The sequence below is a fragment of the Ambystoma mexicanum genome, chromosome 9 (genome assembly GCF_040938575.1).
Source record: "Ambystoma mexicanum isolate Mex_15411 chromosome 9, UKY_AmexF1_1, whole genome shotgun sequence".
Lineage (NCBI taxonomy): Eukaryota > Metazoa > Chordata > Amphibia > Caudata > Ambystomatidae > Ambystoma > Ambystoma mexicanum.
This window is the reverse complement of record NC_090931.1, coordinates 1,398,538,641-1,398,565,072: the sequence shown is the minus strand read 5'-3', so window position 1 is coordinate 1,398,565,072 and position 26,432 is coordinate 1,398,538,641.

Genomic DNA, 26,432 nt, shown 5'->3' with positions numbered 1-26,432 from the left:
AGACTGATAGTGGAAACTCAATGGCCTGAGGACAAAAGGGTTACGCTGTTTTATAGAGGTCTACGTGGAGAGCTCAAAGATGTGTTAGCCCAAGTAGTGAATCCCCCACAAGATTGTTCGGACTATATAGACTTAGTCGTTCAAATAGATCACAGACTGCAGAACAGGAAGGCCGATCGTTCCAAGTTTGATGCTCGAGTATTTTCCAAACCGCCAACTCCTTCCAAAGGAGTAGACTCCGGGGAACCCATGCAAATAGGGGGTCTGAAAGGTCCTCTAACACAAAAGGAGCGGGAAAGGAGAAAACAGTTTCAATTATGCCTCTATTGCGGAAACTCAGGGCACTTTCTTCGAGACTGTCCGGTGAAACCTGCCAAGAAGGCAGTAGGAGCTGCAGTTACCAAAGTTACAAACTCTGAGCAGGGAAACGACCTCGCCCGACAAGAATAGAGGTCCTCTTGCCGAGCGTGAAAACCAGTTCCGTGACCTCGCATTTCGTGATACCTATGGTCCTCATTAGCCCTGATAATCCGGATCGATTACATGCAATTGAAGCTTACGTCGACAGCGGTGCCATCGGCAATTATGTGGATCATGAAATGGTTTTGAGGATGAATCTAACTCTTTGTCCCAAGGCTGTAAAGGACGTCATTACTACGGTGGATGGTACGGAGATAGCCTCCGGGCCAGTAACGCATACCACTCAAGAAGTGACGCTAGTAAGTCAAGATGGACACCATGAGAAGATCGTGTTCGATGTGATCAAGGCCCCTCAGTTTCAGATTATTCTAGGAATACCTTGGTTAGAGAAACACAATCCTCTGATCGATTGGCGAGCAAGAACGGTCCAGTTTCCAGAATGTGTTTCTACTTGTCATCCTCCACCTGGTGTTGCACTGGCAGCAATTTCTTCAGAGACTCCCCAGTTACCTCCCGAATACCTAGAATACCAAGATGTTTTCCGGAAGGATCAGGCTAACTCTCTACCTCCTCATAGGTCTTATGACTGCCAGATAGACCTGATACCTGGATCTACTCCTCCTTGTAGTAGAATTTATGCCCTCACCGAGCCTGAGAACCTTCACCTTCGACAATACCTGGATCAATACCTGGCAAATGGGTTTATTCGTCCTTCCAAGTCCCCTGCTTCTTCAGCTTTGTTCTTCGTTCCAAAAAAGGAAGGAGACCTTAGAACTTGTATAGATTATCGCTCCCTGAACCAGATCACCGTTAAGACTAGATATCCGTTACCTTTGATCCCTGAACTCCTGGACCAAGTCAGAAAAGCATGCATATATACAAAGCTGGATCTTAGAGGAGCTTACCACTTGGTACGAGTAAAAGAGGGCGATGAATGGAAGACGGCCTTCCGCACCAAGTATGGGCTATTTGAATATCAGGTCATGCCCTTCGGACTTTGCAATGCCCCGGCCGCCTTTCAATATTTTATGAACGATGTCCTCAGAGAGCTCATAGATGTGTGTGTTGTTGTTTACATTGACGACATCCTCGTTTATTCTTCATCGGAATCTGAACATCGGAAAAACGTGAAAATGGTCCTCGAAAGATTGCGTCAACACAAACATTTCGCTAAGTTGGAAAAATGTGTTTTCAACGTGACTGAAGTTGAATTCTTGGGATTCATATTATCACCTGGCGGAGTGCGTATGGATTCAAAGAAGGTCGATGCAGTTCTCAAATGGCCATCACCATCCTCCGTAAAAGGTGTGCAAAGCATGTTAGGCTTCGCTAACTTTTACCGCAGGTTTATCCCCGAATTCTCTCGAATAGTCCAGCCCATCACCGCCTTGTTAAAGAAAAACAAACGTTTTGAATGGTCTACCGAGGCGGAACAAGCTTTCCAGGATTTGAAGACTAAATTTATCTCTGCACCAATCTTAAAACACCCTCGCCCCGAACTCCCCTACATCGTGGAAACTGATGCTTCAAGCCTTGCCATGGGGGCAGTTCTATCACAAAAGGACCCGGTAACCAATCAGTTGCATCCCGTGGCATTTTGGTCCCGCAAATTCTCGCCTCCTGAAATCAATTACACGATTACTGACAAGGAACTTCTGGCTATCAAGTCTGCCTTTAAAGCTTGGCGGCATTATCTGCTGGGGGCCCGACACACCGTTACTGTGATTACGGATCACCGAAACCTGCAATATTTGAAAACCGCAAAAGCCCAATCCTCTAGACAACTCCGTTGGGCATTATTCTTTGCCGAGTTTGACTTCATAATTACCTATCGACCTGGTACAAAGAACGGTAAAGCTGATGCCCTTTCTCGGATGGGAGTGGAAGAACACTTGATCAACCCTAAACCTGTACCAATCATTCCCGAACAAAGAATTCTGGGTGTAATCGCCACAGAATCCATAGAGGAAGTTAAGGATAAAGCCAGGCAACTTGTAACTCCAGCAGACATACAGAATTGGCATCTGCAGGGAAAGGACTTTGCAGTAAAGGACAACTTATTGTATTTCCAAGAACGATTATACCTACCCAGTACAGATTTACAGAAAAAAGTAATCTCTTGTTATCACGATTCTTTAATGGAAGGACATCCCGGTATGGCCAAGACCTCAGAAAAGATCAAGCGCTACTTCTGGTGGCCGTCTTGGAAAAAAGATATCAGAGACTTTATAATGTCTTGTGGAGTATGCGCCCAAAACAAGAGTCAAAAGGAAAGACCAGCAGGCCTCTTACGCCCTATTGACATCCCACCTCGCCCTTGGCATACGCTTTCTATGGACTTCATCACCGATCTACCACCATGCTCCGGCTACAATACGATTCTAGTAATCGTGGACTTACTCTCCAAGATGGCGCATTTCATTCCGTTCAAAGGCTTGCCAACAGCAGCAACTCTGGCCCGAGAATTTCTCGAAAACATCGTCCGACTGCACGGTTTTCCTTCGGTTCTAATTTCGGATCGAGGTAGTCAATTTATTTCTCATTATTGGCGAAGTTGCTGTCGGTCGGCTCAAATTGATGTGAGACTATCGACCAGTCACCACCCTCAGACCGACGGACAAACCGAGAGGACCAATCAAACTCTGGAACAGTATTTACGCTGCATGCTGCAACAAACTGAAAAAACTTGGAAAGACATCCTTTGGATAGCCGAATATGCCTACAATAACTCTGTCCATTCGGGAACTGGGAAAACCCCGTTTTTTCTTTTGTACGGCAGTCACCCTCGAACTTCGGAGTTGGATCCCCTCCAAGATCTTGAAACACCAGCAGTAGACTACCTGCATTCTACAATCACCCAAGCCTTTAAGGAAGCTGTTTCTCACCTTCAAAGGGCTAAAGAACAATACAAGAAAAGAGCAGATCAACATCGGAAGGAAGCCCCTCAATATCAAGTAGGGGATCAAGTCTGGTTATCCACCAAGTATCTACCTCTAAAAGGGCCACGCACATTCAACCCAAGATACCTTGGTCCCTATTCCATCACTACCATAGTAAACCCAGTAGCGGTCAAGTTGGACTTGCCCCCGCACATGAAGATACATCCGGTCTTCCACGTCTCTCTATTAAAACCCGTGCAACCTCAAACCCGACTAACTAAATCTCCAAAACCTATCCTAGTTGATGGAGAACTCGAGTTTGAAGTCAAAAGCATTCTGCACTCCAAGATCTCCAAATCTAAACTATTTTACCTAATTGACTGGAAAGGCTACGGCCCCCAAGAGAGATCCTGGGAACCTGCTGAATATGTCCACGCTCCTCGCCTAATCAAAAGATTTCACCGAACATTTCCTGACAAGCCAAAACCCCCGGAGAAGCCCGGTTTGGGAGGGGCCTTGAGGGGGGGTACTGTCATGATCTCTGCTTCCAAAAGGTCAGGGTTTTCCCAACTCCCTTGGAAGTAGATCCATAACCCAGGTTCCGAGTGCCAACCAGTCCCAATTGGGACCTTTTGGACCCAGTCCTGGCGCCAGTGGCACCAGGCTCATAAATATGCCCAGTCCCAGCGCTGGAAGCGCCAGGCTCATAATGCTTGGGTGGACTTACCTGCAGCAGACCATGCTGCTTACTTGCCTGCCAGTTGAGCCTCTGATCCTCTTCTGTTTGGAACTACTTTTCCTGTTGGGTGGGGCAGGAGCCACTCCCTAGATTCAGAACACTGGAACTCTTCTGGAAAGCAGGAACTCTTTTCTTACCTAGGCGTGGCTGTGGAAGGAGACACCTAAGCACTACAGGAGGCTTTTTAAACCACACCCGATGGATGAATCTTGCTTTGCGTTATTCTGCATCCTCTGCAGCAGAACGCTCATCGTGTCTTCTGCATCTGATCCTGGGCCTAAGGGAAAAGGCTTACCATCCTGAATCCAGTCTTCAGCAACACCTATAAAGACAAGAAAGAACAGGTTAGCATTACGGTCTTCAGTGACAGCTCTCCACTTACCTGGTCCATCGGCTGTCACCAACGCCTCGCACTGCATTCCGGCATTTGAAAGACAAAGGCTTACCGACTCTTCGAGCGCTCCGGAGGTATTCACTCTGCATTCCGGCATCTGAAAGACAAAAGCTTACCAACTCTTTGCACGCTCCGGAGGCCTTCGGCGCTGCATCCCGCATCTGAAAGACAAAACATGGTGCGTTTAAAGACATTGGGGAACTTTAATACTCACGTGCCATTACTCCTTTCCACATCTAACCCAGTGGGTATTCCGGCACCCTGCAGCCGCTCCGAACTTGTACCTGCAAAATAAAAGACAGTTAGAGCGCATCGTGAAGCAGGCAACAAGCGCTTACTTACGTGCTTCCAGGCGCTTCTATTCATCACACGGGCTCCATTTTCAACTCACTTCAGCCCGTCATCCGCCATCGCCGGAACCCTGCAAAACAAGAGACATCATTACTAAAGACTTTAAAGACATTAGAATTACTCGAAACTTACCGTTCGTGCAGTAAACGACGGACAGCAGTCCTCTGAAGTCAAGAGGCCTGCTCCCCTTATCCAGTGAAGAAACTGGTTACAGCACCCTGCCCCGAGGCAGATGGAGAGCACGGCGTTCACTTACCTAAGGTGAGAGCATTAACCTTTGGGGTTCTACAGGAGAAGAGAAAGGGAAGAAGAGAGAGACATTCAATAACCCAGTTCCTTAATCCCATATTTTCTATCTGCAGACATCTTACCCTTCGAGTCAGACATACAGTGCACAGAGGTCCAGCCCAAAGAGCCAGCCGTGTGTTACACATCACCTTTGAAGATACGGTATACGCCCAGTCAAGACCGGCGCCTCTACGGGAATCAGGTGAGCGTTACACTGAGTGCTGCTTATCATTACCCACCGTTTGGCCCTGCCAGGACTCAAACCTGCATCAGCAGGCTCTACACAGAAAGTGTGCTATCGGACCGGCTATAGCTCTTCGTTTTGTTTTGCTTGTATGTTATGTTGTATGTGTGCCCTAAGAATTAATAATAATAATGTATCTTTATCCTCGATCACATGGAACCGTTCTGAACAGTGTCGATCTTTACTATATTTTGCTTGCTTTTTTCTAATAGTAAGGAATAGTACAGTGGCAAAAATGCTGTCGCTGAGACTGAGATTACTTTTGTTGATGAATTCGATTGTTAACTGATTTAACTGACCTTCAAACCTACAAAATAGAAAAATGTTCTTTGACTTATGCCTGTTTCAAATGTAAATTTAACATGCCTAATAAAAATTATTAAACAAAAAAAAAGAAAGTACGAAATGGTCACGAAACTCTTGAGTCGATCTGATGGTTATATGTGGTTTGACTGAATCACAGCAGGTTGAATGCCTAACTGTCGAATTGCCGCCAACCGACCCGCTCTCCTGCATTCCCAAACACCAAATCCCTTAACCTCGAATCCCCTACTGTCCTTGCTAATGGGGGAGTTTCACCTCTGTATCCCACTTCCTCTCCCACCTCGCTCCTGCCCGAATGCTGAATGGGAGCTCTTCGTCTCACCATGCCCCTCTGCCCTGAGAACCCCCCCCACCCCCCATACCCTCTGACCGCACCCCCGAGGACCTCTATACTCACTCAATACCTGCGGCCCTCCTCATCTCCTTCCCTGCTCATCTTTGCTGCCTGCAGCCTGCTCTACTTCCTGGCTTTGCACAGCGAACACTAGATATGGAAAGAGGAGTACGCGTTCACCGATCCTGTGCTCATTGTGTGGGTCAATCAGTGGCCCCTGGATTCTGCTACCCATTTAAAAAATCCATCTTCACCAAATATGCGTAAAGTCGTCAAAACCTTAAAAATCTTTAATCATGGGGTACTTCGTTGATATAGCTAACTCTGCCTGAATGTTTGGCTAGTGTCTGCCTTTAAAAATCTGGAAAACCTTCCTTGGCCAGACAAACCATTATTGACCCTTGTGAACTCCACCTCTTACATCCCAAGATCTTAGACCTGATTAGTCCTATGTTTTTGAAAAAGCCAACTTTAAAGCCCTTTGCATCCAGACAGCTCTCAGACAATCTACAACTTGCCCTGCATTGCCAACGTCTTGCAGAAGGCTGTCATGCACCACCTGCAGCCTTTTTGTTGGATGAAGAGGTCTTCTAACTCGATTTCTATCTCCCTTTTCAGGCTGACCTTAATTATTCACAGTGGGTTGTGGGCTTATGAGGCTATACTGCTCTGGTTGGTCCGGTCGGGTCAGGGCCACTTACTGGTTTCCAGCCGTTTCTCTTCAGTCGTGTTGAGGACTTTGGCTCAGAGGGTATTTTCTCAGAGGCAGTGAGCCTAGTGCACCCCCCAGTCTCTGAAGCCCACGCTTTTATGGAAGCAATAGTCACAGGGGCCCATTTTGCTGGGAGGTATTTTGCAATCCCTGCTTGTATCTACGTGTGCATGGTTAAGCCTATTGAGTACCATTGCCAGTCATTTTTACAAAGGCTTTGAACACGCCATGATACTGGTCTCTGTCTTGCCATGAATGTCACTTCTTAACACGTAGGGATTATATTAAAACAGAATCTAATGTGAGCCCACCCTTATCCTCTGTAGAATCTAATGTGATCCCACCCTTATCCTCTGTAGAATCTAATGTGAGCCCGCCCTATATGAGCCCACCCTTATCCTCTGTAGAATCTACTGTGCTCCCACCCTTATCCTCTGTGGATTCGAATGTGATCCAACCCTTATCCTCTGTAGAATCTAATGTGGTACCACCCTTATCCTCTGTAGAATGTAATGTGGTCCCACACTTATATTCTGTAGAATCTAATGCGATTCCAGCCTTATCTTCTGGAGAATCTAATGTGAGCCCACCCTTATCCTCTGTAGATTTTGAATGCAATCCCATCCTTATCCTCTGTAGACTCTAATGTGATCCCACCCTTATCTTCTGTAGAATCTAATGTGATCCCATCCTTATCCTGTGTAGAATCTAATGTGAGCCCACCCTATATGAGCACACCCTTATCCTCTGTAGAATCTACTGTGCTCCCACCCTTATCCTCTGTAGATTCTAATGTGATCCCACCCTTATTGTCTGTAGAATCTAATGTAAGACCACCCCTTTCCTCTGTAGATTTGAATGTGATCCCACCCTTATCCTCTGTGGATTCGAATGTGATCCCACCCTTATCCTCTGTAGAATCTAATGTGGTACCACCCTTATCCTCTGTAGAATCTAATCTGGTCCCACACTTATATTCTGTAGAATATAATGCGATTCCAGCCTTATCTTCTGTAGAATCTAACGTGAGCCCACCCTTATCCTCTGTAGATTTTGAATGCAATCCCACCCTTATCCTCTGTAGACTCTAATGTGATCCCACCCTTATCTTCTGTAGAATATAATGTGATCCTATCCTTATCCTCTGTAGAATCTAATATGAGCCCACCCTATATCAGCACAACCTTATCCTCTGTAGAATCTACTGTGCTCCCACCCTTATCCTCTGTGGATTCGAATGTGATCCCAACCTTATCCTCTGTAGAATCTAATGTGGTACCACCCTTATCCTCTGTAGAATCTAATGTGGTCCCACACTTATATTCTGTAGAATATAATGCGATTCCAGCCTTATCTTCTGCAGAATCTAACGTGAGCCCACCCTTATCCTCTGTAGATTTTGAATGCAATCCCTTGAATGCAATCCCCCTTATCCTCTGCAGACTCTAATGTGATCCCACCCTTATCTTCTGTAGAAACTAATTTGCTCCCATCCTTATCCTCTGTAGAATCTAATGTGAGCCCACCCTATATGAGCACACCCTTATCCTCTGTAGAATCTACTGTGCTCCCACCCTTATCCTCTGTGGATTCGAATGTGGTACCACCCTTATCCTCTGTAGAATCTAATCTGGTCCCACACTTATATTCTGTAGAATCTAATGCGATTCAAGCCTTATCTTCTATAGAATCTAACTTGAGCCAACCCTTATCATCTGTAGATTTTGAATGCAATCCCACCCTTATCCTCTGTAGACTCTAATGTGATCCTACCCTTATCTTCTGTAGAATCTAATGCAATCCCATCCTTATCTTCTGTGGAATTTAACATGAGCCCACCCTTATCCTCTGTAGAATATAATGTGATCCCACCCTTATCTTCTGTAGAATCTGATGTGATCCCACACTTATGTTCTGTAGAATCTAACGTGAGCCCACCCTTATCCTTTGTAGATTGTAATGTGATCCCACCCTTATCCTCTGTAGAATCTAATGTGGTACCACCCTTATCCTCTGTAGAATCTAATGTGGTCCCACACTTATATTCTGTAGAATATAATGCGATTCCAGCCTTATCTTCTGTAGAATCTAACGTGAGCCCACCCTTATCCTCTGTAGATTTTGAATGCAATCCCTTGAATGCAATCCCCCTTATCCTCTGCAGACTCTAATGTGATCCCACCCTTATCTTCTGTAGAATCTAATTTTATCCCATCCTTATCCTCTGTAGAATCTAATGTGAGCCCACCCTATATGAGCACACCCTTATCCTCTGTAGAATCTACTGTGCTCCCACCATTATCCTCTGTGGATTCGAATGTGGTACCACCCTTATCCTCTGTAGAATCTAATCTGGTCCCACACTTATATTCTGTAGAATCTAATGCAATTCCAGCCTTATCTTCTGTAGAATCTAACGTGAGCCAACCCTTATCATCTGTAGATTTTGAATTCAATCCCACCCTTATCCTCTGTAGACTCTAATGTGATCCTACCCTTATCTTCTGTAGAATCTAATGCAATCCCATCCTTATCTTCTGTAGAATTTAACATGAGCCCACCCTTATCTTCTGTAAAATATAATGTGATCCCACCCTTATCCTTTGTAGAATCTAATGTGATCCCACCCTTATTCTCTGTAAACTCTATTGTGATCCCACCCTTATCCTCTGTAGAATGTAATGTGATCCCACTCTTACCCTCTGTAGAATCTAATGTGATCTCACCCTTATCCTCTGCTGAATCTAATGTGATCAAACCCTTATGTTCTGTAGATCTAATGTTATCCCACCCTTATCCTCTGTAGAATCTAAGGCGATCCCACCCATATCTTCTGTAGAATCTAACACAATCCCACCCTTATCTTCTGTATAATCTAACAATAAGCCCAGCCTTATACTCTGTAGATCTAATGTTATCCCACCCTTATCTTCTGTAGAATCTAATGTGATCCCACCTTTATCCTCTGTAGAATCTAATATGATCCCACCCTTACCCTCTGTAGAATCTAATGTGATCCTGCCCTTATCCTCTGTAGAATCTAATGTGATCCCACCCTTACCCTCTGTAGATCTAATGTTATCCCACCCTTATCTTCTGTAGAATCTAATGTGATCCTATCCTTATCCACTGTAGAATCTAATGTTAGCCCACCCTTATCCTCTGTAGAGTCTAATGTGATCCCACACTTCTCTGTGGATCTAATGTGATCCCACCCTTATCTTCTGAAGAATCTAATGTGATCCTACCCTTATCCTCTGTAGAATCTAATGTGATCCCACCCTTATCCTCTGTAGATCTAATGCTATCCGACCCTTATCTTCTGTAGAATCTAATGTGATCCCACCCTTATCCCGTGTAGATCTAATGCGATCCCACCCTTATCCCGTGTAGATCTAATGTGATCCCACCCTTATCCTCTGTAGATCTAATGCTATCCCACCCTTATCTTCTGTAGAATCTAATGTGATCCTACCCTTATCCTCTGTAGAATTTCATGTTATCCCACCCTTATCCTCTATAGAGTCTAATGTGATCCCACACTTTTCTGTGGATCTAATGTGATCCCAACCTTATCTTCTGAAGAATCTAATGTGATCCCACCCTTATCCACTGCATACAGCAGGGAAGGGAATCTTTGATGTGTATTTCTTTTGTTTACGTGTGGATGGTAGACACTGCCCCCTGATATTTCATATTTGTTTTCAGCATTGCCATCTGGTATTCCATGGTTGAAGTTGGCTTCTTTGGGTTCAGCATTTAGGTCACAGAAGTGTTACCATTGTTCCTCATCTTCGCAGAGGATTATCATTTTGTGTATGTCTTATTTAAATGTTCGAATATGCTGCTGGTTGGCATTTTTTAAAGAGGAAATGTCGTAATGCTAGCTTCCCCCTGTTTAATAAAATCATTAATTCCCAACTCTTTATATGCGAAAATTGTCATTCTCAATCCGAACTCCAGTCACTCAGGCATTCACGCTGAGCTCTCGAAATATGAGGATTACACAAAGGAAAATCAGAAGTGATTAAGAGAGCCAAGCAAAGAAAGGAGATTCCTGGCACACATTGAAGACTGCAGGGCTTAAAGACTGGTATGCAATTACCCTTTTTCTGTCATATTGCATCCCTGAACAAAACATGCTTTCAAGAGTGAGAGCCTCTGCTTTTTATAGTTTTCACTCGACCCCCTCCATTAGATGCAAAAGTCTGCACCGGCTCATGGCAGCACCACAGTTGCCAGCATGACCCATTCCAATCTGTAGCTCTTATCCAATCCTGTTTTTTTCTTGGCATTCTGGGACTTGTAGTTACAATTATCCCATTATAAAATGCGGACTAGGCATCCCAGCATGCGAGGGAAAAAACCAGGACAGAATAAGCACCTACAGACAGGAAAGGGTCATGTTGGCAGCTATGCAGCACTTCCAATGGATAGATTAATACAGAAGGGACTTGCCCAAAAAGCACGCAGCAGGTCATTAAAAGAAAAACCACACAAATTGCACTGAAACAGCCCATACTTGCATGTCAGCTGGTTTCTGTCTGTGCAATATTGATTGTTTTTAGGAAGAGATTTAGGTCCGGCACGGAGATGCCTATTTACACTTCTTACACAATTGCTAAGGGTTAATGACGCCCACCTTGCATGGCGTGTTAACCGAAGGGACAGCCCTAGGAACGTCAGGGCTATGGGCTGAACAAAACTAGAGGCACAGGGGGGTTGTCCTGACGTCTGAGTCAAAGGTTTACCTTTTGGTTTCAGTAAACACAATGTTATTCTGTCATGATCAACACAATCCAACTTATTCTGTGTGTCTTTTGTGCTAGGTCACCCTCTTGCCTGGCCGTACAACCCAGCTTGTTACTATTAGTTGCTCTTTACGGATGAAATTTGCATTGGTTTTATCACAAGTCACTATAGGTGGTGATTGAGCACAATTTTCACTGCACCATTGTGTAAATATTTATAAAAAGTCAAAAATGTGTGTTGATGATACTTTCACTAAATATATGCTAAAAATGTAAGCAATAAGAAAACAAGAAACTTATACAGAAGTACGCATATAAAAAAAACATATGAACAGCTAAATAATTAAAAGCTGATCCTGCTACATATTAGTGTCTGTCTACTTAGTTATTTGAGCTCTATCACACACAGAATAAGTTGGATTGTGTTGATCTAGGTGCATTCCTTCGCTCATGTAAATCTAGGCACATTTACTTCTTGTCAGTCAGACTCTTGTTTGTTCTTCAAATATAAGCGAACATAGATCTGTTATTCGCTTGGCGAACCTCTTGACTGCCTACTAAATCCAGGTTCGATCCTCATACTATAAGCCTACAATGTCCCCTGCACATACAAACCAAAAGAGCATTTATAATGTCCAACCTTGCTCCCTCCTCGGCTTACCCAACCATGGAGACCTGGGTCAGAATTGCTGGCCTTAACAGCCACCATCCTCACCCCACACTACAGTCTAAACACTCACGTCCACTGCAAATGGCACATGTGCTTCCTAACTCACGTGACATTCCACATTTGCACTTCCTTCCTAAGTCGCACCCTTTTCCCCTGCCTACAAACTGTCCTACTACCACACACATGACTACCTCTAATCTGAAAACTTCAGAGCCCCTAGATTTGAGAATCGAGGCTCCAGCTCCCGGTTTCTCCTCACTCACGCTACCATGCTCCATTGAACACAGAAACAACCGCCTAGACTCCCGCCGAATCTCAATTCCTAAAAAGCTCCCGCTCAACATCCCACCCCTCGCCCGAAGTAACGGCCTAAATACATCCAAAACAAAGACCATCCTGTCGTTAAGATGTCCTCACTCATCTAAGCAAATTGGCCTATCCCTGAACGGAGTCACCAACACAAACCCACTTGTGACTACTAACTATCACACAGAACCAAGCACAACTATTAAATTTAATTCACGTCCAACCATTAAACACACATCGGTGAAGAAAAAGCTAATAAAACCTAAAGCCCTGACAACCTGCCCCGTAGATAACATGTTAAAAGATTCTACAACCCACATTAAGGGTGCCCTCATCAATGCCAGATCCCTCATGGAACATGCATTGGACATTGCTGACCTTATCACCACCAACGACTTAGACCTCCTTGCAATCACAGAAACTTGTGTCATGATGCCTATCCCCGGGGACCCAGACCAAGTCCATCAACCCCGGAAGCAGGCATCAAGTTACCCAGAGCAAGCCCAATAACCCCCGCTAGGGGCTATTTGGGTGCAATCCTGGCACCTATGGCGCCAGGCTCCTATGGAGAATCAGTCCTGGCGTCATAATCTGTTACGCTAACCTGGCTCCCACAGAGGCGTCGATCTGGACTGGACTGCTGCGGTCTCCACCAATGTGACGCATAGGGCCGAGATGACGGACTGGACTGGCCCACCTAGCTTCGTTTGCTTGGCCCGTAGGAATATTCTTCTGCAAGTGGAGAAAGGGAATTAACCACCCGTGGAGTTGAGCGTAAAACCCCCCACCCCGCTGTTCTCCCCACTGATCACCTTGGATGTTCCCTCTTATAGTCTCACCTGATGATTTGAAAAGATGAGCTCTCCATCCTGCATTGAGCGCAGGGGCGCATATATAACCAGTTGCTTCACTGGCTTGAAGGAATTGGTGAGTTCCAGGACAATGTTGACTCCGATATTCCCGGCAAGACGCCGTAAGTATGTAGTTCGTAAGAGTTCAAATGCCTGACTTTCACTCTTGTCCGATTCCTTGCAGGTTGCAGCTTGACCCTACTGAAGAGTTCCTCGTGGCAACCGGTAATGTTCTGGTAAGGATTTGTATTATCCAACACAGTTCGATAAAATAATGTCCATATGTAACTTGTTGCTTTCTCCCTTATTCAGTCATTGAGAGAAAGTATGAAGTCTCGGGGAATAATGCCTCTGGCGGTAAAATCAGGTAAGTCTTTTGTGGTGAGGAGGGTTCCCCTTGTTAGTCCCTTGTTTCACCTTGCTGTCCTTTTGTTTCCCCTTAGGGGCCGGGGTTCAGCTAGGATGCAGTGGAAGCTGCGCCGACCCATGAAGAAGAATAGTACCCCTGGTGGTAAAATCAGGTAAGTCTATGGGGGGTATTCCTCTGTGTATTCCCTTGGCTCACCTTGCTGTTCTTGTCTTCTCCTTAGGTGCCGGAGTGCGGCGGTAACATGCACAAGGATGCAGTGAAATGTGAAGATGCTGCGAAGGCCGATGAGTTCAGTGCGGCGCTGCAGCAGGCGAGGCGACGCGCATAAAATAACTTCTTTCTTCCAGCTCGAAGGCGCGATGGATCGGGAATTCAGGTAAGGATCAAAGGTATTGCTCTTGTTCTAACCTTTTCTCCTTCTTTCTCCCTTTTTCTAGGAGCTCCAAACTCGAGGCGGGCGTGGCAGAAGACTGGATGCAGACTTACAGGCACGGTGAGCGTTAAGCTGCTGGATGCAGAATAACGCGAAGCGTGCGCTGCTCTTCGGCATGGTTTGAATAGCCTCCAAAGTAGTCCCAGGTAAGTATTCCTCCCCAGCCCCACCCGAGTAAAAAAATAGTCCCTAGGTAAAATAGTCCCTTCCAAGCCTCGTTTGGCTTGGAGCTCTTGCAGCATGGTCTGCATCAGGTAAGTTTGCAGCATGGTCTGCATCAGGTAAGTTTTAATCTATGAGCCTGGTGCCTATGGCGCCAGGACTGACTCTCCATATGAGCCTGGCGCCATAGGCACCAGGACTGCACCCAAATAGCCCCTAGCAGGGGTTGTTGGGCTTGCTCTGGGTAACTTGATGCCTGCTTCCGGGGTTGCTGGACTTGGTCTGGGTCCCAGGGGGTAGGCATCATGACAACTTGGCTGAATCCAGCAGCTGGTCCTATCCTCTCTATGGCCATCCGTGAGGGGTACACGACCCTTAGGAAAGACAGAACGATCTCGAAAGGAGGTGGAGTGGCGCTGATCGCCAAAAGTAACCTCTGTCTGAGAGAAACTACAAACCAAGCCTTCCCTTCGGGAGAACTGATCTCGTTCAAAATCTCCCTCTCTGCCACATCTACCCTCAATCTTCACCTTATCTATAGAACCCCCCGGCCCGGTGACATCATTTGAAGAAGATATAGCTTCACTCCTCGCAATGAACACCAAACCTATGTCAGAAATCATCATTCTGGGAGATTTCAACCTAGGCCTAAATGACCCATTAGACACCCAGGCTACCACTCTTGCTAACACTATCGAAGCGCAAGGCTTCACCCACCGACTCACTAACCCCACACATGACAAGGGACATATATTGGACTGGCTAGCGGACCTCAACTGCCTCACCAACATACTAGCTAACAACCCATGCCCATGGTCAGACCACAATGTCATTCTATTTTCTACTAGCGTGGCTATCAAGCCTAATTCTCCCCCTTAACTCACCCCTGCGGTACTTTCAAGAAACCTTAGGAACATCACCGCAGATAACATGCTCCCGTTGCGACTACCGCTATCTACTCACATTGATCCCACCTCCGACCCCACCGCCATGGTGATCCGCTACAACCAAACCCTCCAAACTGCCATTAACAAAGTTACTCCCTTGGGCACCCGCAAAGCTAAACCTATAGTCCACACACATTCGTGGTACACTGCCAGCCTTAAAGACCTACGCACCACTAAAAGAATTGCTGAAAGCACCTGGAAAAAACACATACCCACACAAGCAAATTGCACTTCAATACCCTAGCCTCAGAATACAAGGAAGCCACTATCCAATCGAAGGCCAACTCATACAATATGAGAAATGAAAATGCCAACTCTGGCACAAGAGAGCTTTTCACTATACTACGGGAGCTTGAATCACATGCCTCATCTCCAGACCCTTGCAACAAGGATCTTCCCTGGTCCACAAATATCCAAAAAGCTCTCTTCGACAAAATCAACCTACTCCACAACAAAATCAATGCAAAAAAAACCAAAACATGCTTCAGCTGCCCAGACCCACCCCCCACGCCCACACCCTCCTTTCCTAGATTCAAATTCACATGTCACCACTATCAAAATAACAAAAATCATCAAGGGACTGAAGCTGTCTAGTCAAGGAGATATCTGCCCAGCCAATCTTATCAAAGACTGCGCTGATGAGCTGGCTCTGTTTATCACAACTCTAATTAACGGCTCCTTCTCCTCTAGCAATGTTCCAGAAAACCTGAAAGAAGCCTGGGTACTCCCACTGCTCATAAAACGTACACCGGACTTAAATGTCCCTACTAACTACCGTCCTATCACAACAGTGCCTTTCCTCCTGAAAATACCTGACAGAGTTGCATACATACAGATTCAAAAATACTTGGAAACCCATAACCTCCTAGGCCTCTGACAATCAGGCTTCCGTCCTGGCCACGGAATGAAAACCAACCTCCTGGACCTCAACATTCAAATGGACCAAATCAAAGATAAGGGGGACCTGGCAATCCTCCTCCTTCTCGACCTCTCTGCAGCCTTCGATTTAGTCAACCACAATATGCTCTAACATCTTGCCCTAGCTGCCCAATTCTCGTCTTACGCCATTAAATGGATTGAATCCTTCCTCTCCAACCATACCATGAGAGTTTTCTCCACCTCTGCTGCAGACCCCCCCCGGTCCCAGTCTCGTGTGGAGTCCCCCAAGGTTTCTGTGTCTCTCCAACACTGTACAATGTGCTCACCAAGCCACTTTTCGACCTGCTAGACAAATTGAGAGTCACTTACACTAACTATGCGGACCAAATACTCCTACCGATCACCGGAAACCACGAGTCTGAATCCAAATTACTGAACACAATCTACCTAACTATCTCAATGATGGAAAAACCGAACTTCTCATCATTGGCAGTCACTCAAGGCTAAACAATCTGCCCAATCCCACAAATTCTTTACCATTGAAGTCAACATTATCATGTTTGCAAATGAGATTACAATTCTAAGAGTCTACCTTGACTCATCACTCTCACTAACAGGGCAAGTCAACGGCATTACCTCTGCAGCGGCCTACACCGCCAAACTAATTATCGTCAGATCTTTTTTAACCACTGTCAACTGTATCACCCTTGCCAGAGCTCTCATCTTATCGAGAATTGACTACTGTAACTCCCTCTTCACGAGCTCCAATGCCAGTATCATCAACAAGTTACAAATAGTTCAGAAGAATGCAATCAGAGCTGCCCTCAACATCCCTAAAAAAGAACATATCTCCTCAGCCAGAAGCCATATCCACTGACTGCCGGTTAGGGATTGCATTAAATTCAAAACCTTATCACCCACCCATGAATGCCTTTCTAACAGCGCCCCAATCTACTGAGCCAGACAAATATCTCCAGTCCAGTGCAACAGACCCACCCGTTCAGCCTACTCCTGCCTCTTCTTGTCCCTAGATTTAGACGCAAAAAGCCAGAGGCTGCAGCTTCCCTATGATCATGGCCAAACAATGGAACCCCATGCCGTAGTCCTTAAGAGCGGACCCCTCCCTCTGGTCTTTCCGCAAAGTCCTCAAAACCTGGCTCTTTTCATAAGACCCTTAGAAATGTGTACCTACATGTACCTGATCCACCTCCTACCATTTCCAACCTCCTATAGCCTTACCTCAACCATTCTGCACCCTACACAAAACCGTTCCATCACGGGGCTATAGCCCTGGGTTTTTGGGTTGTAGTACCGTATAGAAGCTCAGGGACTACAACCAAAAGGCAATAGCTAGCCCCGAATCACGCCAGTCCCGACATTAGCTTAGCCCCTGATCTTTTCCAGACCTAGCAACACCCCTGATCACAAGCCATCCAAATGCAATGCAACAACCTAGATTGTGATGCACTCGTGATAAACACGGCAACTCAATGCATTTTATATAGACCTCAACCTTCGCAACGCATACTGTATTCAATGTAACCACCATCTGTAACTCATGCAAGCAACGCCTGTAACCTATATAGGCAATGTAGGTAATGTAATGTATGCCGTAATCAATGTGACCACCTTCTGTAACTCATGCAAGCAACGCCTGTAACCTATATAGGCAATGTAGGTAATGTAATGTATGCTCTTTTCTAGCAAAGGACGGTACATGGTCTTGTTTACTAGCATCAACAGTGACAGTTCAGGTATACAGTACAGTTCGTTTTGGTCTTAATCTGTGGTAGCAACATCAGTCAAGTAAGATCAGAATTCCGCACAGATATTGCAGGGTCTTGATGAGGAAGGAAGGAGACAAATGTATAGGTCTTCACATTCCTGGACCCAGGTCAGTGCCATCAAGCATTCCTACACTCTAGTTTTTTAAAAAATCTTTCCGCTTTAACAGGACAGATCTTTTAGCAACCATACAACCTATGTTCACAAATGCGCGGTGTCCTTTACTCTGAATATTCAGTCATATACCAAAAAGTACCCCTAGTGGGCTTCGTTCCAATGAGAGCCTACCACTCCGGTCAATGTGTCTAGAATTTGATCCCAAAAATCATTTAGCCGGGGGCAGGCCCAGAACATGTGTAAATGATCAGCTGCGGTATGTTGACATCTGGGGCAGTGGTGTTCCACCGGCTGGGCCATCTTGGTCAACCCAGCAGGCGTGTAATATAATCTTTTCAGTAGTTTAAACTGCATGAACTTAAATCTAAAGATTATTGATACTTTCCTGGTATGTATGCACATGAGTCTCCATTAGTCGTCAGTTAGGTCAATGCCCAATTTTTGGGACCCCCCAGTGCATGCTCGTGGGGTGGGGGTGCTGTTTTGTCCAGAATCATTTTATAAAGTGTAGAGAGGATGTGTCTACAATCCCCAGAGTTAGCAATGTAGGCCAGAGTTGGTGTCTCTGGGGGCTCGCAGGGATATTCAGGCCATCTAGCTGAAACTGCAGCGCAGATCCTGTAGTATTGGAGTCACTCCCCTCCTGCTCGCCCATGTCCAGGTTTCCAAGTAGAAGGTGTAATACAATTCCGATTGGGAAATAGATCTGCCATAGATCTATAACTCAGTTCTTCCCACCTCCTCGGAACTGCTCTATCCCACGTTGGCCTTAACTCAGGGAACTTCCACAGGGGGAGCCATTGATAATATGGGCGATCTGCACCAGAGAGGGCGAATATTGTCCGCCATGCACGCAGTGTGGAGGTGACCGGATCATATGGGCAGTCGTCTTTATAGTGTTGGTCTAGTAGTAGTGTCTTTAGATCCAAGTCTCCTGCAGCTAGCACTTCTAATTTGACATAGGGGGGGTTATTCCATAGGGTACCAGAATGTGGCAAATTGTGCTTGGGCGGCCATCCAATATAATTCTAAATTTGGCTCTGTGCAAACCCCTTTCTCGTATGGAAATGTCATCTCCACCCATTTCTTTCAGACTGCACCAGAATGCCACAAGAATTGCGCAAGGAGCCTGTGTACCCTGGCAAAGTAGGTTTTCCCTGGCCAAACCGGGACGTTAGCGAAAGTGTATATCATCTTGGGGAGCAATGTCATTTTGATCAGTGAGAGTTTAGCAGCTGGGGAGAGAGGAAGGGACCTCCATCTGTTAAGTTTAGTTTCCGCGTGGGCCTTGATTGCATCATAATTATCGTGCAGTAAAGAGGCATGGGTCCTAGACATCACCACCCCCAGGTATTTAATATGGTCGGGGGAACAACGGAGCGATAGGGCTCCAAGTCAATCTTGGGTATCATTTGTAAGTGGGAATATTTCCGATTTGAAACGTTGATTGTGAAACCAGAGAATTCGCCAATTTATTTGATTTCCTGGAGGATGGGGTCCAGATTAGTATGGGGGTCTCTGACGTATAGCATCACATCGGCAGCATATAGAGATATGATCTCGGGAGGTCTAGCTAAGCGGACTCCGCACCGGTTGTGATGTTTCCTGATGTATTCCACCATGGGCTCAATGGCCAAGGCAAAAAGGATAGGGGAGAGGGGGCAACCCTGTTGGGTTCCCCTTCCAAGTTGGAATGGCTTGGATGTACATGAGTTAACCAGGACTCTGGTGAGTAGTTGTGTATATAGTAACTCAATATATTGAACCATGTTCAGTCCCACCCCCATCCTTTCCAATGTTACCAGTAAGAATTCTCATGATACCATGTTGAAGGCTTTTTGAGCATCTATAGTTACCGCCACTGCCTTAGCCCGAGGGTCTATTCTGGCCATAAAACTAAACAGCCGTCTGATATTTTGTGCTGTGGATCTTCCCGGGAATTAATCCGGCCTCATCGGGATGGACTAGATTTGGCATCAACGGGAGGAGGCGGTTGGCCAATATCTTAGCATAGATTTTAGTGTCGCAAGGGACAAAGGTCTGTACGAACCGCATTCATTGCTATGCTTGTCAGGTTTAAGGATTAACGTTATTATGGCCTCTTGAAGCGACTGAGGCAGAAGGGACGCTCGCAAGGACTCCTTCCACACCAACAATAGGTTGGGGGCCAGTCGCATATTCCTGGTAAAACTCTGAAATAAGGCCATCAGGACCAGGAGCTTTCCCTTAAGGTAAGATGGCGATGACTGCCATAATTTCTTCCAGTGTCACAGGGCCCTCTAGTTTTTCCCTGCCCTGGATGCTGAGGCAGGACAATGGGGGTTCTCTGTAATAGTAAGTGTATGGAATGTTCTCTGTGTGGTTGCTCAGCAGTGTACAGTGTTCAGTGTAAGTTTCGGAATACCCCAATCACCTCCGCGTCTAACCATTTAATGTTCCCCTGCTCATCAAGGATGTAGTCTACCTGAGACCTCCCCGTCTCCGACTGGACCACTCTCGCCAGTGTCCTCCCCAGTCTGTCCCCTTCTCCATATCTCCTGGCAGCTTGAGGGCAGGAGAAATACCGGACTTCCCTAGTGGCGTAGGTTTCAAATTTTTCCAGCTCCATGCATATTTGTGTAAGCACCGTGGGATTGGAGGATTGGGAGTTCTCTAATTCCAGGCTCTTAAGAGCCATTTCGGATTTCTCAAGGTCCCTTCTAATACTTTAAAGAACACCAGCCTCTCTTGATATCGCCATACCCCTGATGTATACATTAAAGGCCTACCATCTGATGCCGTGAGATGTGGAGCCAGCAGTGTTGCAAGCAAAGATGGTCTCAATGTCAGGTTAAAAATCTACTCGGACACAGTGTCCTCCAGAGCGGCAGACCTGAACCTCCAGCAGGGGCATCATTTCCCCAAAATGCCAGGGGTAGAGGAAGTGATATCACACAACCCTTGACCTCTGATGACATCACCAGAAGTGATGTCACTTGACCCCACCTCAAAGTAACATCACAGGAAGCGATGGAACATGGCCTTTCACCTCACGGCAAAACAGGAAGTGGCATCACATAGCATTGTGAGATACAGTTCAGAGCTTGCAATATAGATGTAATGACCACAAAACAACTTTCAATTTCCTCATAGTTTATAGAGCACCTAGATCCTCTAATCACCCGGATGTAGACATCCCATTACTGGTTACCCATCTCTTTAAACCCAAGACCAAATTCATAATTTTAGGAGACATTAACTTGAGCTTCAACAACGCTCTTGATCACAAAGCCACAGCCTTCTACACTGCATTACAGGAAATGCAGTTCGCCCAAATTGTCAACGCACCCACCCATACAAAAGGCAGAATCCTAGATTGGATCTTAACCCTGAACCCCAAAGTATCCCTAGAAGACATCCTAAAAATCTCCTGGTCAGACCATTTTGTAGTCTGCTTCAATGTATCAACCTCAAAAGCTCAAGAATCACCCTCACCACCTCCTATTCCAATAATGGTGAGAAATTCACGTAAGCTCACATTAGAAAACCTGACTCCAGTCCTCCATAATCTACTCGACTCACAACCCAAAATGAATTCCAATCCAGACAGCATATCCCTATTCTACCACTCCTGTTTGAAAACCGCTATCAATGAAGTAGCTCCACGCAAGTCTAAACTGCCCAGACTCAAACAAAGCAACTCCTGGTTCAATGACAAACTCACCAAACTCAGAAGAAACCAAAGAGCACTAGAACATCTTACCAGAAAAAACCCTCTAATGAATCCAAAAAAGAACTCCAGCTAATCTCACAAAAATATAAACTAGCAGTTATCCCCCATGAAGCCAGCACCCTCAACTCATGCATCACCAATGCTGCTTCAAACCGTATAGAATTGTTTTCAATTCTTAGAGAATTGGAAACTCCTATCCCTCCTTCTAGCCCAGCTATTGCTAGGAAAGCTTGGTGCACCACCATTCAGAATGCCGTAGCCACCAACATCAAGTCCCTCCAAGACAAAATCGCTATGAAAAGAAACTTACTGGCACACAGTACCAACACCACCCGATTGTCTTGACTGATAACAAAGCCTCAGTAACCCAGTTTAACTTCACCCCAATCACCCAAGACCAAGTACTCAAGACTATTGCCTCCCTCAAACCTTCACACTGTAAAGGAGACAGCTTCCCTGCCAAACTAGTTAAAACTTGTGCTCCTACCCTAGCACCCATCATCACTAAATTCATAAATGCATCCTTCAGCACCAACTCCATCCCATCAGATATCAAAGAAGCCTGGGTAACGCCCCTGCTGAAAAAACCTACTCTGGACCCCACCATTTCCACCAATTACAGACCCATTACCACAGTCCCCTTCCTCCTTAAAATAATTGACAGAATTGCATAGACGCATGTACAAATACATCTAGAAAACAATCACCTATTAGGTGATAGACAATCTGGCTTTAAGCCCAAACACAGTACAGAGACAGCACTACTTGAACTAAAAAAATCAGATGGACGCTATCAGAGACTCAAGGAACCTATGCATATTACTATTACTCGACCTGTCCCCTGCGTTTGATCTGGTGAACCATGATAAATTATGCCTAGCACTATCAAAAAACGTTCAATTCTCTAACGACACAACCACATGGATCAAATCATTCCTATCAGAACGTATGTGCAGAGTAGTCATTGGCGAGGAGGCGGCGGATCCGATATCAGTCCCTTTAGGCGTACCGCAAGGATCGTGCCTCTCCCCCACTCTTTACAATGCCTATACGAAACTTCTTTTCGCAGCATTAGATGCCATGGGAGTAATCTACACCAATTGTGCGGATGATACTCAGATACTCATCCCAATCACTGGCAATATAGAATTGGACTCCATCCTCATAAATAAAATCTACTCACTCATCCAGAATTGGATGGCAACAAATAGTCTCTGCCTTAATGGCAAAAAGACTGAGATCCTCATTGTACGCTCCCCAGCCCGATTGAAAAAATCTACATCATGACTATACCTCTATTGTCATAGATGGTACCCCAATTCCCATCTCCAACCAAGTTAAAACCCTAGGGGTATACTTAGACCCTAGCCTATCCATGAGCAAACATATCAACTCACTTGCCTCATCCACAGCCTACACGGCCAAACTCATTGCCCTTAGTCGAAAATGTCTTACTCCACAGAACTGTATCACTTTTTACTATCTAAATTAGACTATTGCAATATACTCTTCCCTGCTTCACCTTCTAAGAAAAATCTAGCCAAACTGCAACTACTGCAAAACTATTGCAAAATAAAGCAGGAAGAGCAGCACTTGGAATGAAAAAAAGGGGATCACATATCACAGACATGAAGAGAGGTACACTGGCTACCTATTCAAGCTAGAATCCTACACAAAACACTTACCACTACACATAAGTGCATCATCCAAAACGCTCCAACCTATCTGAATCAATTTCTTACTCGAAAATTGTCAACCAGATCCTTAGATCTAACTCCAGCACCCACCTAATCACTCACTGTTTCAAGAAATCAAGAACAGGAGGAGCCAGCTTCCCTGTAGCAGCGCCCAGAATCTGGAACTCACTCCCTTCCAACATGAGAAACTAGCCCTCCCACACTCTGTTTAAGAAATTCCTAAAAACCTGGATATTCAATAAATTCTAACCTGTCCATTTCCTAAGCTTGATTTATAACTATATGTATTGTTGATTAACTTTAAGTATACACTGTTTGTCAACCGACTAATTCTCTGTAACTTTCATGCCATTGTTGTTATCACCTGACATCTCTTTGCCCTATAACCAGAAACCATTACTGCAATGACTGTAACCTACGCCGTGATACCCCAGGGTTTGGGTGTATAATGAAATGTAATAAATAAAATAAATAGTTTCTGAGTACACTATGAAAAATATGGTTACGATATCACTGTAAAGTGATATACATTTCATACAGGAATGGATCACCATATGTATCGTTAATATCAGTGCGTATGGGCCCATATTATCAAATCACTGTGAATGCAAGCAGATGTCCAAGGCCAAACAATAATGATGTGTTCTTATATAGCACTTACGCTTAAGCGCTTCATATAGAACAAATATACATACAATAACACCCAACCTGTGTTGATACTCATTTATCAAACTCGGCAGGATGAAAGGCCGCGTTGACCTTGCTGGGAGTCGAACCTGCAACCTGCAGTTCACACACATTGCAGCAGCCAGCGCTCAACCCACTGAGCTATCTTACCAGCTATAGCCAGCAGAAAACCAGCCACTCCAGAAACAAAGAGCCACATGCTGCTGGCCACAGCCCATGAGCCTCAGTGTAAAGAAAAATAAAAAAGACTTGTTTTTTGCATTTATTTTCAGGGGTAGCAAGGGAGTCTTCAGGAACAGAACGTTAGCTCTTTGTCTTTGTGCATAGGATATAATTTTGCGTGTTTTAGTAAAGTTTCCTAGGCCCCGGACATTCCAACATAGTATCTGCCATACCTTTTGTGTTGTCTCATAACATACCCTGTATGCGCATCTCATACTTTTGTTATGTAATGCCTACCCAAAACATCTGAGTGCTTAATTGCCAGACTTTTCATTGTTTTCTCCCTCCAATTCCCTTGTACAGTGCAACCGGTGCTCAAACTTCCCCCGTACCATGTCCTATGGCCCGAAACCTGCCTCTTTCCCCCACCTTCACTGCCTCCCCCAACCCAGCAGTGTGTCTGCATCCTTCCCACCAACAAGTCCCTTGTGCCAACTAGGCCAAGGGGCCATATTTCCCACAACTCACACAAGCAACTGCAATGGGGTGCGCCGTTGCCGCACAGCGTATTTCAGTGTAGTTGGAATTTCACATCCTTTATATAATGAGTATTAAGGCGGCATGTATAATATATGTATTGCTATCAACACATGTTACCTCAAGGATCAGGACATGAAGCTAGACAATAGTAACAAGTCAGCTAACTTCTTCTCATTCCGTAGGTTTTTCAATAGGGTTGGTTAACAGGATTTGTGCCTCGATGAACTTCACGACTTCGCTCGGGACCGTGAAAAAGTACAGTTTGCCCCAAAACTGTAGCTTTAGTCATGCCAGAAATAGCATAGCATATTGGATGTTTCTCTCATGGAGCACTTTCTTTACCCCTATAAACTGGTGACGCTCCTGTTGCACTGGAATAGAGAAGTCAGGAAAGATTCGGGCGGTTCGGGAGCCTAGTCTTAGTTCCTTCTTTTCGCTGGCCAGATGAAGAAGATGGTCCCTGTGACGGTAGCTCAGAATTTTCACTATGATGGGCCTGGGAAAGTCTCTGGCTTGGGTTTGGGGGACAGAGCTTGATGGGCCCACTCCACAGCAAAGAAGCGGGAGCGGTCTAGTTGTCCCAAAAGGTCTTTAGGCAGGTTTTCCACAGCCAATTCCATGTTTCCAGTTAGGGCGTTCTCTGGGACCTCGAATATACAAATATTATTTCTTTAAGAGTGTGATTCAAGGTCTTCACATTTGCTCTTGACATATTTCATGTGTTTGGTGAGAGCAGCAACTGTATCCTGCAGCATGTGTATGTTGTCCTCGGTGCCACAATTCTGTTCTCTGCCTCGGTTATCCGGCCCCCTCCTAGGCCAGTTGAGATTGCATAGACGCCACATTAGCAGTAATGTGCTCTGATGGCCACATGTAGATTTTCTGGTAATTTGGATGAATACATTAGGGATCAAATAATGATGAAAACATGTAACCAGAAAATCAGGGAAAGGTTGTGGATTGAAAGTGATCCGCCGTTGGACAAGGTTCTTGAGATTGCAAGAGCGACTGAAGCCTCCAGAACGAGTGTACAGATAGTTACAGAAAGAGAGACATCCAGGGATGCGGTTCATGCTGTAGTACTACGGAACAGAAAAGGGGCCGATAAGTCTAATAACCAAGGGGGTAGATGGGCTAAGGCCAAAGATTTGTGCAAAAATTGTGGTTGGTCTAGCCATTCTTCTGACTTTAAAACATGCCCTGCTGGTAATGTTGAATGTAGAAAGTGCAAGCGCACTGGCCATTATGCTTGCATGTGCAAATCGCAGGTTGTGGCCAGTGTGACTTCGGAAGAGTGTGCGTTGGTGCAAGAAGGTGCCTCGGGTGGTAAGCCTGAGCAAGGCATAATTTTGCATGCAGATGGAAGGGTTCGCAAGGGCCCCTGGGTCTCGGTATTGGTTGATGACCATCCCTTGGAAATGTTAGTCGATTCAGGGTCACCATATACTTTGGTGGCTCCAGAAGTGTATGAGGGAAAGTTGGGAAGGGAGATATCGGCTTTGGTTGCATCTGATATCAACCGCAGTGCGTATGTATGGGCAGAACCCTATTGATGTGCTAGGATATGGTTGGTCAAATTTCTCATTCAAGGGCAGGCAGGCTACTGGAAAGTTGTATGTAGCGTGTAAGGGTACGAGTATCCTGGGCTGGGATGAGCAAGCAGCTTTGGGCATGGAGA